General features: G+C 39.1%; 1 long non-coding RNA gene across 1 annotated transcript; it reads right to left on the reverse strand.

Annotated features, from left to right (window-relative positions):
• Positions 1–7,753: 7,753 nt before the first annotated feature.
• LOC122479608 lies at positions 7,754–19,239 on the reverse strand. Its single transcript, XR_006296377.1, has 2 exons — positions 19,183–19,239; positions 7,754–7,959 (listed from the first exon to the last, which is right to left on the reverse strand). It is a non-coding gene; the product is annotated as an uncharacterized LOC122479608 (long non-coding RNA).
• Positions 19,240–20,336: the final 1,097 nt, after the last annotated feature.

Raw genomic sequence — 20,336 nt, forward strand, 5'->3', positions numbered from 1 at the left:
TGACTCTATCTTACGTGCCCAGTTTTAACCCAGTTTGACAAACCATGAGCTTGCTTTTCCTTCAGAAAAGCCAATATGCCACCCTGAGTCCCAAACTCCATCTTTCCCAGTGTCATGTCACCAAATAAACCTGTGAACTCCCTTTTTTTGCTAAGCAAGTGGTTCATACATTGCAATTAATTTTTCTGGTGCAAAGACTACACTGTAATTTTCCCTGACTCCTCTCTAAAAGTACAAAGAAATGCTAGCATCAGACAATGTTGAGCCAGAGGAAACTTCCTTGATTCACATGGGAGGAAACGGAGACGGAGAGAAGTGAAGTGACTGCCCACTCTCACACAGGCCCTACCTCGAGCTCCAGGTCTCTGTGCTCCCGGACCATTGGCCTCTCACCACCTCCAGCCTCTCATGGAAGGAAGGAAACTGAAAAGGGACTCAAGAGCAACATTTCAAGAAACACAGGGAAACCAAGAGAAGGCGGTAAAGAATTAATGGGATGTGGGAAAGGTTAGGAATGATAAATCCAGGTGATAAAATGAGTGTCAAAGAATCAGGAGCCAGATGGTGGTAGAGGAACCAGGGAAGGGCAGAGATGGTGTAAAAACTAATCTGGCAAAATAAGGACCGTGGAGAGGAAGTAAGTGGTTTTTAAGATGTCTCAAACATGGGGTCGAAGCTAGGTCAAGAGAAGAACAGAAAAGTCCACAGGAATGTTTGTAGACTGGCAGGAGGAGAGGATAAGTGCACTGGTGTCCAAAAGATTCTCTCTGTGCAGTGCTTCTGAGGAAGAAACGGTGACAAACTGCCTCATGAGAATGAACTAGTGGAGGATCGGAGACACACAAGGAATGGCTGCAGTCAAGGTGAATTGTAGGCAGGTGTTTGAGTTTCATCCCAAGAGCATGATGAGAATGTCAGGGCCTGACCCACAGCAAGGGTGCTTCATCTGCTCAGAGACAGAGTATCCTAAAACCATCAGCCCTCGGATGAAAAGCAGGCTGTCCTCGGATGAAAAGCAGGTGTCACCTAGCAGCCCAATGCCAGGCAGAGAGAATTTAGGCTTCCGGATCCCCATCTGTGCCTGCCGGTGAAGGACACCACTCTCCCGGTTAAGACCTGGAATTGTGCATTCGGGAAGGGCCCTGAACCAAGGCCCTCAGGGTTCTTTGTGGTTTCCTGTTCCAAATCACCCTAGTGTATAAAATAAGAATGTGTTCTACGGTGTTCCTCGGCTTATCAGTTCTCGTGTAAGAAATGAACAATCCTCATGGTCACTTGAAGACATCCACACTTTGGAAATGCCTAGGCTACCAGAACGTGACAATAAAATTCATTTCAATCTGCCAGTCTTAAAAGTTAATCGGACAGGTATGCTTTAGTCTATTCCTGGCTAACATTGAAGCTATGAAAAATTAGGTGATGTTTTTAACCAACTCCTTGGGTTTTTTCTCTCAGACTTCTCTTTTTCTTTCTTTTCTTTTTTTCTCTTTTTATTTATTTATTTATTTTTTAGTTACTTATTTTTTTCTTAAAGACTGACGAGTTTGGGCAAGGGCCTAACACTCTAAGCAAATGAACTTGGCAGCAGTGTTTCTGAAACCCTGGGTTCTGGAATACTTTATGGCTCTTCATCACCTTCGAGAGCTGTCCTTATGAGGCCAGGAATCTAGCTGAGTTCCATGTGGGTAGAAAATGTAATGCTCTGGTTGCCTGGATACTCTGGTTAACCGATGGTGACCACATGCATTAGAAACCAGCGTCTGATTCGTAGAAACTTTGAAGGAGATGCCAGCTCTCCTGATATGCAGCAATAGGCAGAAATTGTTGGTAATCTGGCAAATTAAAATATTCATACTGTGTGATGTTTACTGTCTGTTTATATCCCGAAATTTGCACACAGTCCAGAGTTATTATTTCTTCCAAATAATTTATCTCTAGTGAATAATGATGTTTTTTGTTGTGAGCCCTGGTCCAAATAGCAAGTCTTTCCAGTCACGATTATCCACAACTATTAAATGTTTTCCCATTCAATTAAACTTTTCTTACAGAAAGTTTTATTAAAATTGTCAGAAATTATTTAAAAATTAGCATATAAACTAAAGAAAGCAATATTTAAGTAGGATACCCATAAGCCATTTAAAGCATAATTTATGGATATATAGACATTTTAAACAATTAGGGATTTTTTCCCCACTGGTTATTAATTCTTTTTGATGATAGTTTTTCTGTCTACCCTCCTCCCGAGCTAAAAAGCACAAGTTATTTATAATTCCTGGTTTGTGAAGAATTTTTGAGGCTTTATTTACAACCCCCTGAAAACGAGTGTCAAAGGCTGTGCATCTGCCCTATTTCTATTTACTCTAACCTCTGTCAAAAGCTCTGCATCTGCCCTATTTCTATTTACTCTACCCTTCTCTCTAGCAGGAAAGCCAAGAGAAAAGAGAAATAAAGGAGAAGGCTGCAATTCTAAATTCCTTAACTCCTGCTCTTTTCCTATCTCACCATATTGGATTTAATCAGCTTGTGCTGAGCATGTGACAGACACTGGGGTGAATAAATAGAACCCCCGTCCTCCAGGAGCTTAAAGACACCTGGGAAATACCTACACGGACACAGATTATAATGTTTACATAATGCAGCAAGTGCAGAAGCTCTTAGTCCAGCCCCGAAACTCTGGGATGTGTTCATAAAATGAAAAAAAATGGGGGAAATGGTATGACCATGATCTCCTTGCCAACTTTTTGATGGTCTTTTTACAACCATAGACATCATCTTGCAATTCCCCATCTCCACCAGGTATTAAAAAGGATCACTTATTTATAGTTCTAGTATGCTATTAGCAAGCACAGCTCTGATTCTAAATGTTCCCATAGAATGCACCTTTCCAAAAAACTTAGGTTAAAAAAAAAATATGCCAAGCATACCTTGTTCAATATTGACCTGTATGGCATCGATTTCTTAGAGTGTTGTAAATATGAGATTCATTTCAAATACGTGTATGAGTATACCTGAATATATACATGTTTCCTTCTGGATATGAAACTTCAACTCTTATGGTGACTTGAGATGCCATTAAGAGATTGGTCTAAAAAACCAAATATAAAAATTATCAGGCAATTAGGAATTGGTGGAAGTTCTTAAACTTTATGCATAGTATTACAAACATTGTAGCCTGAGAGTGTTGACCAACAAGTCTGACTACTGGTTGAAAGAAACCATGGCTGGAGTACGTCATGATATACTTCGGGAAATGTGAAGAAAACATAGGAGTGACGGCCAAAGTAGAGTACTAGGAGCCTATATTCTCAGAGACCATACTCTAACAAACGTGTTGTATCTCGCTCTATCGTTCACCTGTCTGTAACAGGAACTCTACTCCACTGGCTTCACCAAATAGGAATTTTTCATTTAGGGGGAGGCAGGGGGGGGGCTAGTTCAATGGCCCTGAATTTCATCAGAGACTCAATTTCCCCTGTCTTTCCTATCATCCTCAGCGTGTTTGTTTTCCCCTTATGGTCACAAGATGGTCCCTTTACCTCCAGGCATTGTGTCTGCATCCCAAGTGAAAAGAAGAAATGGCAAAAGGTATGTAGCAGCTGAGTTTGTCCCTTTTAATAGGAAAACAATTGGTTGCCAAGAGCCTCCACTGGTAGAGTTTGCTCACGTATCATTGAATAGAACTAGTCACATGACCTTAGCTGTAAAAGAATCTGGGGAGGTGGGAAATTTTAACTGGCACATAGCCCAGTCTCAAACCAATCCAAGTTATCTTGATAAGGAAAAAAGAAGACACAGATATTGTAGAGAACTGGTGCCAATGCATTCAGCCTTTCCAATTCTATAAGGTGTAGCTCTACAGCCCAATGCATGCAACTTCCCTATATTTATATAAAATGTAGCACTGTCATAAAATAAACATATCAAATAATTTCCATATCTCCTTTTCTCAGTACATTTTCCTTGGGTAAACAGGAAGTATTTTCTAAATGTGTCAAGTGGCCTGACCATTTTTAAAGACACCCAATATTTCTATAACTAAAGATATATACTCCATTCTGGATCTTAACCTCACACGATGCTATATTTTTAAAGGCTTTGTGTCCTTACTGCTGGAAGTTTATTTGCTGGCTTATAATAAATGCATGCATAACATTAAGTAATGCTTTAATACACAAGGCAGGTACGAGGGTTTCTGAGCAACTCCAGGAATTGTGATCTAGGTCAGTGATAAAAGAAGAGACAGGATGATATATTTTTATCATCATATATCACTCTCATTAAAAAGCATTTGTTAAACACCCACATGCATGTATCATAGTTGTCAAAATAAAACAAAGAGATGTTTTACTCTAATCAACTCTTGATTTTATTAATCCTGTTACCTATTTTCTGTAAACCCTTTCTCCACTCAGCAGTACCTCAACAAGAACAGAGTGGGGAGGGGGGCAGAATGATAAAACTCAAACCAGTCAACATAATTTTGTTATTAGCTATAGTGAAAGGTTTGCTGAGGGAGAGATTGACGCCATTTGTAACATGAGATTTGTTTGTCTGTGGATTTCAATTATCCATGCTATTTCCCTATTTCCAGGGCTAATCAAGAGTTGGATAAATCTGAAACTATGGCTTTGGAGCAAGATTTGGTTGCTATCTGTCAGAAATCATAATTAAGATCAAAAAGCATTTATTCCACCCTACTTTTGTGCAAGGCATTGTACTAGCTGGTAGCAGTTAGGGACATTTGGAAAAAGGAATGTTATAGCAGCCCTCTCACCACATGCACATTTTCTTAGAAAAAGCAAGTAATGAGTACATAAGTGTATAACCTTCAACATGACGGGAGGAAAGAGTACAAGTAGTTTTTTCCTCAATAATTAGATTCAGATTCTTAGGAGTCTGGCTGAAGGCATCAGCCGACATGTATCATCTCATCCAGTTATCCCAAAAGGGAAGTTTGAATGTTCAATTTACACAAATGTGTTGACTTAGGTTTTGCAAATTAAAGACTTTTTTTTTTTTTTTTTTTTTTTTTTTTTTTTTTTTTCAACGTTTATTTATTTTTGGGACAGAGAGAGACAGAGCATGAACGGGGGAGGGGCAGAGAGAGAGGGAGACACAGAATCGGAAACAGGCTCCAGGCTCTGAGCCATCAGCCCAGAGCCCGACGCGGGGCTCGAACTCCCGGACTGCGAGATCGTGACCTGGCTGAAGTCGGACGCTTCACCGACTGCGCCACCCAGGCGCCCCAAAGACTTTTTTTTTAATGTTTCACGCTATGTCCCACATCAGACCCTGTCTCAATCTTCCTTTGACTGAAGTACAAAGAGACGGCTCTGCCGATTTCGATGTGACCTTGGGAAAATCACTCACTTAACCTTTCTGGGCTTCCTTTCCTTCATCTTTAAAATGGGGGCAACACTGTCTACTCTGTGAAGCCACTGTAAAGTGTAATGTGTTACAGTAATATAAGGTATTGTTTCATTAATCCAAATATACTGTTGAGGAATCTTTTTTTAATATACCCAAAGCTTTATAAAAATGCAATCAAACAATAAATACTGTTTGTAACAACTTTCCAAACATCAGCAAATGGAGATCTATGTCATAATAAGCTATCTTATTGTACCATATCTTTGAACATGGTATTCGAACCATATTCAATTTCATGAGTGGACTCCCCTAGATTGATGTTTCCTCTACAGATTCTTACCAGTTCATAAGTGGCATTTTCTATCTTTTTCTTTTTTTCTAATTATATAGGTTTCAGGTGTACAGCTTTATAATTCAACGTCTGTATACACTACAAACTCATTGCCACCCCAAGTCTAGTTAATACCACTATACAGTTAACCCCTTCGTCTATTTGGCCCACCTCCAAACCCATTCCTCTCTGGTAACCACTAGTCTGTTCTCTGTATCGATGAGTTTGCTTTTGTCTTATTTTATTCATTCGTTTGTTTTCATAGGGTTTTTTTAGATCCCACCTATGAGTGAAGGCATACAGTATTTGTCTCTCTCCATCTGGCTTATTTTGTTTACCATAATACCCTCAAGGTCCATCCAGGCTGTCACAAATGGCAAGACTTCACTCTTTCTATGGCTGAGCAATAGTCCATTGTGTATATATACCACATATTCTTTATCCATTCATCTCATCTACTGATGGACCTTGGGCTGCTTCCATAACTTGGCTATTGTAAGTAATGCTGCAATGAACATAGGGGTGCATATATCTTTTCAAATCAGTGTTTTCATATTCTTCAGATAAATACCCAGAAGTCAAACAGCTGGACCATATGGTGTTTCTACTCTTAATTTTTTTTTTGAGGAATCTCCATACTGTTTTCCATAGTAGCTACATCAATCACAATCCCACCCACAGTGTTCACAGGTTCCCTTTGCTTCCACATCTTCTCCAACACTTGTTATTTCCTACCTTTTTGATAATAGTCATTCTGGCAGATGTGAACAATATCTTATTGTGGTTTCGATTTGCATTTTCCTAATAATTAGTGATGTTAAGAATCTTTATCTAATGTTGGAGTCATTGAGCATTTGAGTGACTTTGAGCTTTGAATAATTTTGCTGAAGTATCACATGGTCTCAAAGACCAGACAGCATTAACAAGCTAATTGGGCATTCTCTGGTTTTTTAAGTGAGTGCCAAGGTAGTATACAATGGACTTCTGCTTCAGAAATTTTGTTTAGGGTAATCCTACTGTGGAAATGGAAACTACTTTCCAAGTTTGCTGAGGTAAATGGTCCTTAGCCTTCAGAAAGGACAGGTGGGCAAGTAGATATGGCCATCACTTATTTATTTAGTGTCGAGTACTATTAATACCTATGAAATGTATCCAAAGAAACCTTCACATTTGTATGTGCATTTTCTCCTTTAAGGAATGCACTAACTAAAATTAAGAAGACATTGCTGAAATGGGTGTGTTAGTCCTCACAAATTGCTACCATCAAAAATCTGGTTATTGTTTTCTCCTTTGTAACCTAAGTTCCAGCTTTGCCCAACACAAAGAACACTCAACAATGAAAATACCATGTAATTCTCACTTAATATTCTGCATTAAATTACCTATGGTTGTTCAACTCTTTAGTCCTTGATATCATTATAAATCTTTTTTTGGGAGACTAATTTTTATAGGAAAACATGTGTGTGTGTGTGTGTGTGTGTGTGTGTGTGTGTGTGTACACATATTTCAAAAACATTTGATGGAAGAGTTTTTTTATTATTATTTCTTTCTAAACTTCTGCTCATTTCTTCTGGTGATTTGTAATGATAGGTTCATGCTAAATAACATCAGGTATTGCACTATACTATTTATAAGGCATGCTTCCAAATATTTGTGGGTAATTTCTAAAATGGGTTCTGAGCAGAGGATCTTAGAGAGGAAAAAGTATCATTAGTATCCCTCCTCGGCTAATTTAGCCAAGTACATTCCAGAACTCTCCCAATCAGTATATTAAGCAGATGTGGTCTTTGTCCACCTAGTATGTTGTGTTAGACCTTTCAACACTCTGCAGTCTTTTTATCACTCAGCTGCCAAGTTCCCTAGGGTAATCATAGACAGCTTGTCAATTTAATTGCAAAGAAACAGGCTTTCTTGTGACCATTCCAATTTTAGCTGCTACTTTAAATTGTACATGATAGTTCTTCCATGCTGTCTGCCCTTTAAACAGTGTGGATCTCTGCAAGCCTCTTAATGGTGATGGAAAGAAGAGGCAGGGATGAAAATTTGGCTTGCTGATAGAGCCTACAACATGCACTTTATTAAGTTGCTGCTTTAGGAAAGGAAGCTTTTCCTTGAGCCCTGTATGTCGCCATTACATTGCCAACACTAAATTATTTTTTTTCTTTTCAGTGTTCCACTTTCATGCATATTTTCCTCCTTTCTGGGTGATAGAGGATTCATAGGCCATCTGGATTCTGAAACATCTGGACACTGAATTTCTGCAGAGGAGAATCAGAGGAAAGAGACGATCAGTGGTACTGGGTGTCTCCGGAGAGATTTAAATCAACGATGATATTTTGGTTGCTCCCTTTGGAACATTAACACAAAAAGTGAAAGGAAAAAACAACACATCACAGGAACCCAGTGTTCTAAGAACACCAAGAGTGTATAAGAAGGTAGGACTTTTAATATGAATTTAAGTCAATAACTGGATACATCTCTATATGTGATGTCATTTCTAAAACTTCCCCCTATTTTTTCCATTGTTATGCATTTTGGATTTAATGTAGTTAGATATACTTTTAACACTGCTGGGTGTAGATGGCGCATCCTTTGAACCCATTTTACTTTAAGCCATGTATAATTCAATTCAATAAACCCTTATTTATCAAGTTTTATATGTAAAGTCACAAAACTACCATACTAAAAATGCTGAGATGTTCAGCTTGGTAGAAAGACTAGTCGTGAGCACCTCTTGGGTAAATCAAGAAGAGTTACATTTCTAAGATACACAGAAGAAGATTAGAACAAAGAGATAAACAATGTTTCCTAGGACGGTGGGAGCTGTAAACTTCTGGAGCCAAAAATCAAGAACCAAGGTGATAATATATGAATGAGATAGGGTCTCAGACCTTTAGAACGTTCAAATGGTCTCTTACAAGCTTAGCTTTAGGTATGCATGTGTATACGTGTGTGTGTAAGGGTCTGCAACAGGCTTAGAGGCTGCTCTGGAAATGCTCAGGGGACCACCTATTCTAGGCCATCAATCTTGGTGTTATACCATACATAACATGAGTGCACGGTTTCCATACAGTCTAGCCAACCCCAAGCAAGTGCTTACCTATCACCCTCAGGCTTTCCCCACTAATGTAGCTGGGGCCACTGCCTTCCCTGAACTTGAGCTTCAGAACCAGAACAAGGGCCAGTTGCTCAGACTGCTCAGTGAATCTCAGGAAGCAGCCCTTAGACCAGTAGTAAAGCTTCTCCTTTGTGCAAAGGCACTAGATTCAGCTGTCAGGAAGCATGCGGAGATGTATAGATCCTGTGATTTATTCCCCACACTGTTAAAATTTTTTTTTCTTCTACTATATTTTCTCTGGTAAATATGTGGGTTCTTAATTGATAGATTTTCTTTGCTGAAAAAACTGAAATTGCTACAAAGCACTCTTTAAAGGACATGAGTTTGAAGCAACTAATCTTCCACAACTTCAGGCAGATTTCCTGAACTATGTGATGCTTTGCCATACTTAAAAAAAAAAAAACCCTGTTTTAAGACATGCCAGTTTAAGTTGATTTCTAGGAATCCAGAACAGTTCAAAAGAAAAAGAATTCAACAGCAAAATTTTAGTAACTATTTTTTTTAATTAGGCATGTCTACATTTAAATATAATAACTCTCTGAAATAAGGGACTACAGACATATCCTCTGTTTTCTGCAAGTCCACTGTGCCCTCAATTTCCTCTAACTGCATCTTTGGTGAGCCCCACAATGAAGTACAATATTAGATGTTCACTTGTATGATATCAACCTTGTATGAAGAGAATGAATAAAAAATGAAGTTCTTAGCTGTGATCTATTTCAGATTAGCCATTTTCATTTATAAAACTGTTTATTTTACTTTGTCAGCTTGAAGGTCAATCCAACTTCAAATTGCACCTTGTAGAATTTCAACAAAGATATGAGGCCCATCTCTGCTTCCTTTAAGACTAAAGGGGGAAAGCTGAGTCTTAACACGGGTATTAGGCAGAGCTTTATGAAATGGACCAGATCAACACTGATAGAAAACTCGCAAAGACACTCTACTTTGAAGTCAAAACATCAGGGCCTGGACAAGGTGGCAGATGGCATCAGGATTAACAAGCATTAATTGTGGACATTAACCCACAGCAAGCTGTAAGCACAAGTGCAAAGGAACACTTGTCACGCACTAAGGGAGGAATAAACCACAAAAAATTATAACAGCTATCATTATATGTACAGTGTATCAGGGACTATTCTGTGCATTTAAAAATTTTTTTAATGTTTACTTTTTTTTTTTAATTTTTTTTTAATGTTTATTTATTTTTGAGACAGAGACAGAATGCGAGTGGGTTAGGGGCAGAGAGAGGGAGACACAGAATCTGAAGCAGGCTCCGGGCTCCGAGCTGTCAGCACAGAGCCCGACGTGGGGCACGAAAATGTTTACTTTTGAGAGAGAGAGAGAGAGAGAGAGAATCCAATGCAGAGAATCCACGCTGTCAGTGCAGAGCCTACATGGGGCTTGAACCCACAAATCCTGAGATCATGACCGAGCCAAAATCAAGAGTCAGACACTCAATGAACTGAGCCACCCAGGTGCCCCTATTCTGTGCATTTTTAAAATTTTTTAACGTTTATTTATTTTTGAGAGAGACACACACAGAGTATGAGGGGGGTGGGCAGAGAGAGAGAGAGAGACACAGAATGTGAAGCAGACTCCAGGCTCTGAGCTGTCAGCACAGAGCCGGATGCAGGGCTTGAACCCACGAGCCGAGCCGTGAGATCATTACCTGAGCCGAAGCTAGACGCTTAACTGACTGAGTCACCCAAGCACCCCATTCTGTGCATTTTAGAACGATCATCTCACATCTCCACACTAACTCTTTCAGGTAGGTACTGCTGTTATCCCATTGTACAGATGATGAAGCTGAGGGACATGGAGGTTAAGAACCTTGACCAAGATCACACAAGCCAAGTACATGAAGAAACAAGGACTCAAAAACCCAGGCAGAAAGACTCCGATACTCGTATTCTGAATGAGAATGGTATGTGTATATGCAGTGTGAAGAACACTATGAATGACACAACCCAGTATGCTCAGATACTGATGTACATGAAAGCAGGCCCAGTCCCTCCTACATAGTACCATAAACTCTTACATCATCACACTTTACTATAATGATGCATTTCACGCCTGCCCCACATGATTGTAAGCTTCACTTAGAGACCATGTCCGTTTTCTTCACATTATAAGGTCAGTGCCTAGCATATCACCTTGTCACACTGTAGCCGTTTGATTAATATTTGTAGACTAAATATTCAATAATTAGATCTATTGAATATTTATTGAAATGTGATTTCTTGTGAGTCACTGTCCATTCCTTAAAGAGGCTATAAATAAGGCCACAGAAGGGTGCCTGTGTTGCTCAATAGTTTAAGCATCTGACTTCGGCTCAGGTCATGATCTCACAGTCCGAGGGTTCGAGCCCCGCATCGGACTCTGTGCTGACAGCTCAGAGCCTGGAGCCTGCTTCGGATTCTGTGTCTCCCTCTCTCTCTGCCCCTCCCCCTCCCAAAAGTAAATAAACATTAAAAAAATTTTAATAAGGCCACAGAGTCCAGTAAAAAGAACATGAAATTCAGACACAAATAACTTAGGTTCTGATCTGAACACCACAACATCCGCAGTGCTGTGGTCTTGGACAAACCACTAAACCTCTGAAATCTCAATTTTATCATCTGACCAGGAAGCACAGTAAAAATACATTTCTTAAGCAAGTTTGGGGTGTCCTACAAACTATCATTATGATAACGACAAGTTCTTCTATTTGGTGATGAAATATCTAAAAAGCCAAATATTTTTTATGGATTCTGGAAACAGGAACACAGAACAGGAAGTCATAAATACCAAATGCTCACTTCACTGAAAAGACCCTGTATCCTCAAACTTAACCTGAATAGCCCTGGCTGCTTTTCTTGTAATATATCCCATCTTGGAACTTGTGCTATAGGAAACAGCAGCCTGGGTATGACTCTGGGATTAAAGCATTTCTTAAGTGATTCAGATCATCAGAACTTCTGCCCCTTAAAATGGGCTGGCTTTTTAAAAAAAAGTTTTGGGGCGCCTGGGTGGCGCAGTCGGTTAAGCGTCCGACTTCAGCCAGGTCACGATCTTGCGGTCCGTGAGTTCGAGCCCCGCGTCAGGCTCTGGGCTGATGGCTCGGAGCCTGGAGCCTGTTTCCGATTCTGTGTCTCCCTCTCTCTCTGCCCCTCCCCCCTTCATGCTCTGTCTCTCTCTGTCCCAAAAATAAATAAACGTTGAAAAAAAAAATTAAAAAAAAAAAAAAAAAGTTTTAAGTACCTTGAATTCTTTATCCAGAGCTTAACTCCCCAGAGGCATGTTAGGGCTTTTACTCAAGTAGATCTTCTCAATATTCCAACCTTTCTTCCTGAAGATACTGCTTCCTCTTAGGTTGGCTTTTTTTGGGAAGCAGTCTTTTGTCTTCAGTAAGGAAAATAGTTTTGCTTTTTGCTTACATATTTTCCTTTTCCGAAAGGACCAAGCTCAGAAACTACTGTGAGATAAAATCATAGATGCACTATTTCATATGGCCTGAACCCAGATTTATTTTTTTCTTTGATGGGAATTTTAGCAATGCCCATAAAATATATGGCTTTCCTAAATCAGTCAGTCACAAAAAGGAAGTATGCCTGTATTTGGCAAGTGAATTTAAAAGTGGATCCTCATGTTGTAATAATCCCTTTAAATTTTTTTTAATGTTTATTTATTTTGGAGAGAGAGAGACAGAGTGTGAGTGGGGGAGGGCAGAGAGAGAGGAAGACGCAGAATCTGAAGCAGGCTCCAGGCTCTGAGCTGTCAGCACAGAGCCCAACACGGGGCTCGAACTCATAAACTGCTAGATCATGACCTGAGCCAAAGCCGGACACTTAACCGACTGAGCCACCCAGGTGCCCCTGTAAAATCTCTTTATAAATGGAGTTAGTTATTAAAGTAATTTTACCACTTTAACCTTACTTACACCGGTTTTAGCCCCAGCTGAAAACCACAACTTTTAAAATATTCTTTAAAACCAAGTTCCACTATAACAAAAACTATGAATAAGTCTGTTATTAAGTATAATAAAAGCTGACATATTTTTTATGATTATAAGCATTACTAATATAAAAACAGATTTTAAAATTGCAAACACATCTCAAAAAGTGACCTATCCAGGGGTTCTTGACTGTGGTCCATTCATAAAAGTAAGAAAGTCTTTGAATTTGGATAAAAACAAAAATTTCACTTTTATTTCCAGGTCTGATTAAAATGTTACATTTCCTTTCATTACAGATGTTAGGAACCAACCACAATAGTATTAGTAGTACCTGCGATTTTGTCACCAATAAAAAACACAAACATTTTCCAATTATATTATAGTTACTGCAAATATTTCAAAATATCATTTTTATCCATTACTAGAGCATGTTAACTAATTGTTAATAAAAAAGAACCATAGTTCTAGATCATAGCATTTTAATATTTTCTAACTGCGTTTCCGTATAATTAGATTCCTTTGTAACCCTATATAATTTACTTCATGCATTTAAACACTTTGCTCTGAGAGGGAGTCCATACACAGGCTTTACCAAACTGCCAAAGGGCTCTTTGGCACCAAAAGAAGTTATGAACCCCAATTTTAAAAGCCCCATATTTAAATAATTTAGTGTATACTATGGACTGAATTGTGTCCCCCCAAAATTCACATGCTGAAACCCTAACCCCAATGTGACTGTATTTGGAGATGGGGCCTTTACGGAAGTAACTGAGGTTAAATGAGGTCATAAGAGTAGCGCCTTGGTTCAATAACATTAATATCCTTATAACAAGAGATACCAGGGCTCACTCCTTCTCCCTGCTAGTGAGGACACAGCAAGATGGTAGCCATCTGCAAACCAGAAAGAGAGCTCTTACCAGAACGTCTCATGCTGGCAGCCTAACCTTGGACTTCCAGCCTAGAGAACTGTGAGAAAACAAATTTCTGTCAAGCCACCCAATCTGTAATATTTTGTCATGGCAGCCTGAGCTGACTGATACAGAGTAACATTAGCTATATCCTTTTTGAAGGCTTCCTTACCACTTTCTGTGGTTGCAAACTTGGGTGTTACTGGGGAATTCACCGTACTCCATCAAGATGCAAGCCTCAGAGCCATTTTTAAGGGAAAAGTCCTAGAAGTTATTTAAATAGATATCCTAAAAAGGAGCCAATCTATTAGACAATAATACATAACATTTTTAGATACAGCTCTGATTTGTCTCAGAAGTAAATGGCAATTGCTACAACCGCTATCAGATTCCAGATTCTACTTCCATTGGCAACATTATTTTCCCAAGTCCCCTGTGCTCCAACTCCCTTCTGAGATACTCCACTGCTCCTTGGCAGGCCCCCACCTGCCCCACAGGAAACCCCACAATTCACCCAATTAGGCAGCTGGATGTCCCGACTGCAGGTGGCTAATTGTGAAAAGGATTTTTGTTAAGGACCCGTCTTCCTACATCAGCACTACAACCAACTTCAGAAAACACACCATACCATTTCTGGTTAACCTTAAAACAATCACGTGAAAATAAAGAGGACTGTCAGTAGAGCAATTTTATAAATAGCTAAAATTAAACAGAGCAAGACTGGCAGTGCTAATGCATAAGCAAAGAACTGACTTCCTGCATTTCATTGAGAATTCCTGATAGCAAACTGCAGTATGTTTATTATACATTAATTCAACACAGCATTCAAAATGAATTTATGCCCTGGCTGAAGGGTGCGATATTGAAACTAAATATTATTTATTATCTTAATATTAGTAACCATACTAAAAAAAATGTGTTAACAATTCAGAGTGTTTAAAAAGCTAAGGATACCATAGCTCTACTTACCAACCAACAGCTCTTGCCTTAATTTATGCAAGTGTAGCCCTATAGCTAAAAGCTTTGTATATTTGTTTCCCCATGGTATTAGTGCTCAAAAATAGGACACTCTTTCAAGGGCACCTTATAAACACAGAACTATAATTTATTTGGCAAATTAAAGCTCATATAAAATGTGCACACAGAGGTACAGATTAACATATTTAATTTCAATATTACCTGCAAACCTATTTTTTCCCATACACTGTTCTAATTAGTCATATAAAATCGAGTCTGTGTATTATAAGCAATTATTTTAGTGGAAATAGAACTGGATCTGAATTAAATATACTGTAAAAAGATAACACTTTTATGGAAATTAATATATCCATTTGTATCTAGAAAAATGTGTTCTAGTTAAATGGCAACAGAATGTTGAGCATGCCAAACCTGATTGCGATAAAAGTTGAGTTTTTTTATGATTTAATAATACAGAATAATATTCAATCTTGGCATTATACCAATATTTATATTTTGATGATATTTCCAAGTTTCCAAATCCCCAGTAACCATTAGATTCATTTTTGTAGTGGAATTTTTCCTATTAGCAATATTAACTCCCCCTACAGTTGAACATGCAAATTGTTTGCGAACATTTTATTTAGTAATAGAGTCTTTTCCTATTTAAGCCTGTCCTGGGAACTACAGTGTTGTAGGTACCAAGCTTCCATTGCATTAACATAGTTGAAAATAGATGTTAATAAAGAATTATGCCCGTAGGTAAATGGAAGCTATAACTTTAGTGGCAGAGGCGTTAAGCTTTCTAAAAGTTGTCATAAACGGACATAAAGTCTTCACCACATAAGGAGATTTTTGAAAAGGACAAATTAAATTGAAGACACCTTGACCTAACATCGGGCATGTGAGTGGAGATGATCTAATGTTCCAGACTATCAGCGGCTCAGATAACCTCCCCAGAGAAAACTTCCCTAAACACCTGATCTCAGAGGGCTCTCCTGCCCTAGCCACACCCATTACTTACCTCCCCATCTGGTGTGTTACTTTCATAAGACAAATCAAAGTTGTTCATTTCCTTGTTTACTATTTGTTTTCCCCATTAAGAGACTCTGTAAGGATAAGGGCCAATCAAGCATTTAGTGCTTCTCCTGGCACAAAGAGGAGCTTGATTACCATTTTTTGAATGAATGAATAAGTGAATGAATGAATGAACAAATGAGTGAGCTAATGAGATATTTCTTTAAAATATTTCTGTAAGATTATCTAGTATTTGACTGTCAAGTAATCTCATAGTTCTTAAAAGGTCTTTAAGCTATTCCCTTTGATTCAGGATTAGCTGCCCATTGTATTCACAAAAACAGGGGCTAGAATTGTGTCCCCTTTGAGTACCTTCCCAAGCAGATGAGAATCTGCCTTGCAAATTTGCAAATTACAATGCATCTTGTGTGAGGAGAACCCACAGAACTCCCTGAATGATACATGATTGTTTTTCAGCTACCCATCCTGGCCCCAAGTAACTCTTCCTGCAAAATGCCAAGTCCCTCTCCTGTCTCTCTATGCTAAGTCTCATCACTCTCACCTCGTGAATGGTTTCCTGGTTAGGGGCAGTTAAAACTAAGAAGTCCAACTAGCAAAGCACCCTAAGATTCACCATAGTTAACTAATTTTGAACATTGTCACCCTTTGGTCTGCCCAGCTTCTAAAGACTTTCAGAAAAGGCAAGCCCACAACATTTATTATCATGTGTTATAATGTCAAAACATTCTTCCTCCGATATCCCTCAATCCTTAGTAGAGGCTTTTCTTTTTCTTTTTGGATTTTCATTGTAGACGGACTATAGCTTGTCACCACTCGTTAACCATGCCCTGTTCTAACATTACAGCAAAGGACAAACAGGTCCGGCCACCTGGTCTCTTCTGTAGCATTCATTATTTTACATGCCCAGTTCCATTCTTCTTTCCAACTTAAAAAAAGGCTTCTGCAACTCTCAGTCTGGGTATCACACCGCCAGCCATACCATACCTGGTTTCTATTATTCCTCTCTAGCTTTTATGAGGTTTTTATCTTTTTTTTAAATAAAATGACTGATGGGGCGCCTGGGTGGCTCAGTCGGTTAGGCATCCGGCTTCAGCTCAGGTCATGATCTCGCGGTCCGTGAGTTCAAGCCCCGCGTCGGGCTCTGTGCTGACAGCTCAGAGCCTGGAGCCTGTTTCAGATTCTGTGTCTCCCTCTCTCTCTGACCCTCCCCTGTTCATGCTGTGTCTCTCCCTGTCTCAAAAATAAATAAATGTTAAAAAAAATTTAAAAAAAATTAAAAATAAAAAAATAAAATGACTGAAAAATTAAATATTACTCACAATCCCACCTTATTTTGGTCTCAGTCATTGTACCTCAAAAGCCTGTTTTGCAATTCTGCCATTCATTCATCCTGCTTTCTCCCCTGTATTTAATACACATTTTAAGCAGAAACTTCCATTACCCTGTCCTTGAAGCCCTTCATTATTCACTTCTTTCCAGCTAAAAGATTTTAATTCATTGTTTTATAGTCTTTTTCTTCTTAGCATTTTGAATGGCTTCCCACTGCTCATGAGTTCAAAATCCTCACGTGGCCCCTTACGCAATCTGGCTCCTACCTTCCCTTCAACTGCATTTCACATCACCTTCCCATGGCACACCATGTTCTTGCCCCACTTGCCCGTGCTCTGTTCAGTGTGCACCCGCCCCTGGCCGCCCCAGGTTGCCTGCTCAGACAATTGCTCTTAGTTGGCTGACTCCTTCCTACTTTTCCTTCAGGTCTCCTTGAAAGCACCACTTTCTGGGGCACCTGGGTGGCTAGTCGGTTGAGTGTTCGACTCGGGTCATGATCTCAGGGTGGGATCAAGCTCTCACTTTGGGCTTGACACTGAGCCCCTGCTTAGGATTCTCTCTCTCTCTCTCCCTCTGCCCCCCTCCCCCACTGGTACTTGTGCTCTCTGAATGAATGAATAAATGAATGAATGAATGAATGAATGAATGAATGAATTAGTGCCACTTTCTGTGGGAGGCTCACCCTGAGCTGACCGTCTTCCACCAGAGCCCCATGAGGTTTTCCTTCATAGAACTTTCTCATTATTCCAATTATATCTTTAGCTCATTACGTATGTGTTTAATGCCTGAAGCATGAAGACAGCCTGGTCCCTGGTCCTCTTGTCTCTCTCCAGCCTCACAGCTTTGGCAGTCTCATCCACCTCAGGGTTTTAAACACCATCACCATACTGACAATTCCCAAAACCAGATGCAGGCATACATCCACTCCAGAGTCCTTTCCCAAACTCCGGACTCTCGAATCTAATTTCCTACTTGGCAGTTGGCCTACATATACTTAAAGACAGTATCAAACTTCACACATCTACCTCTGAATTCCAGCCTTCTGCCGAAAACCTGTTCTACCTGCAGCCTTCCCCCATACCCATTGATGGCAACTCCACCCTTCCAGGCGCTCAGGTCAGACAACCTTGGAGTCCTTCTTCACATGCCCTTATCTTTTACTTTCATCCAATCTCGGGAAATCCTGTCAGCTATTCCTTCAAAATATGTTCAAATTGTATCCATTTCTCACTACTTCCCCTGGACCTTCCTGGGTCTGAGCCACCTCACCACTCTCTTGAATTAGTGTGTGAGCCTCCTGGCTGGTCTGCCTGAGAACCTTGTCATCCACACTCTGTTTCAACACAACAGCTGCATGGAACCTCTAAAATTCACGTGAGATTGTGTCACTCTGTTGCTCAAACTCTTGCAATAGCTCCCTATTTCCCTTTAAGGAAGAACCAAAGACATTACAGTGGTCTGTATTATCTGTCTGACTTCATTTCTTCATTACTCTGCTTCAACCACACGAGCCATTTTGCATTTCCTCAGAGGGACAGGCACATTCCTCCTAAGGATCTCACACTGACTGGGCTCTCATCTGGGAATGCCCTTCACCCAGATATCCCCATGGATAAGCCCTCACCTCCTTCCAAATTTATTTTTCTTCTTCTATACTAATTATCACCCTCTAACATCCTATTTAATCTACTTGTTTTTTTACATCTGTTATTTTTTATCAACTAGAGTATCAAACAAGGGTTTTGGTTCTGAAGTCACGGGCTTTGTTGACTGATAAATCGCAAGCAGCTGAAACACAGTAGGTTCTCAACTGTTTGTGAGATGAATAGAGAGGAACTTCCTATACAAACTGGACTCACACGTGTTTCAAGGATAAGAGAAACAGTGTGTGAGAGAGTGCTTTGTGGGCCCAGTCCTCTTCGATGAAGACCTCAATCTTTGTTCCTTCTACAGAAGTCCGCACCATTGTCAATGGTATATTTTTTCCTACATAATCTATTTACATATACCTGTAACAAATACCCTATTGTTTCATGTGAGTTTTTAAATAATGAACAGCATCATACAACTGAAAAACAAAAACCCTTTGCAACAAGTAAGGTTCTAAGTGTGTGTGAGATTATTGTTACTTGGGGGTGCGGAATAAGGGACTCTCAAAACAAGTGATGAAATACAGATTTTTGCAGTAACCCTGTACCTTAACTCCAGCATGACCCTTGAATATTCCTCTTCTGAAAATGGAGTGCCCTATGAAAATAGAAATAAATGCAATTTCCTTAAGGTTAAGGCAAAGATTGAGGAAAATAAAATTCACTTTTCTAAGAGATGGTCTATTTGGTTTGTTATTCTCTGTGTGTTCTAAAGGATTCTGGTGGGATTTATATTCAATTTCTGAAAAAAAGTGCCAAGAGTTCTGGACTTAAACACATCACAAAGGATATTTTCTCAGTCTTCTAAACATTTGATGCTTAAGTCTACTTCTAATTCCTGACCTCAAAGTTGATGTAACTTATAATTTACATAATATAAATTATATACAATATATATAATTATAATCTAGCATTTACTTGTTTCTGGAACATTTGACTATTTTTAGACTAACTTACTGCATTATTCATCTTTATTATCCACATATAATAATCAGATAACACTACCTTCAATGGTCTCTTGAATGAAAACCATTAATTGGTTCCTTTGAACTGCTTTTCCCCTACTGAAAGCTACTTATTTACCTTAAAAGTAGATTATGCCACTTTCTCTTTTAAAGACCTTCTCCCATTATTAGTTTTTGTAACTTTGCCAATTTTTGTATAATTTTTGCGGTCTCCGTCAATATTTTTAAATTAATTATGATTTCTAAACAAGTTAAAATAGGCCTAGAATAGGTTCGTTGTCGTTTAACCCAATAAATCTAGCAAGTAAAATTGAAAGCCGGAGTCAATGAAGCCACGTCGGGGTATCATTGCCAATTTAGCTATCAAAAGTAATCCATGATGATAGAGTTTATTACAAAGTACATTTAACACATTAATTATTAATCTACAGTGCAAAGCTTTTAACAAAAGTCTGTCCTTGATTGCTTTGTTTTCCCAAGTAGTTAGAGTCTACAGTTTTGTAATCTAAGACTAGTATTTGGCGCCTTGATCAAATTCCCAAAGTTCTGTAATGTCTCTTTTTATTGCCAGTAAATCCAGATGGAAGTGGCTTTTAGTGTTGTGATTCAGTGTGCGTTTATTAATGTTATCTATTAAGCACACACTGCACATTGCCCATGTAAGAACTTTCAGAATCATACTTGATAAATGTATTAAGCAAGTCCAAAAGGTTTCAGAACAAAATGAAGACTTTAGT

Source organism: Prionailurus bengalensis, chromosome C1 (assembly GCF_016509475.1).
Source record: "Prionailurus bengalensis isolate Pbe53 chromosome C1, Fcat_Pben_1.1_paternal_pri, whole genome shotgun sequence".
Taxonomy (NCBI): domain Eukaryota; kingdom Metazoa; phylum Chordata; class Mammalia; order Carnivora; family Felidae; genus Prionailurus; species Prionailurus bengalensis.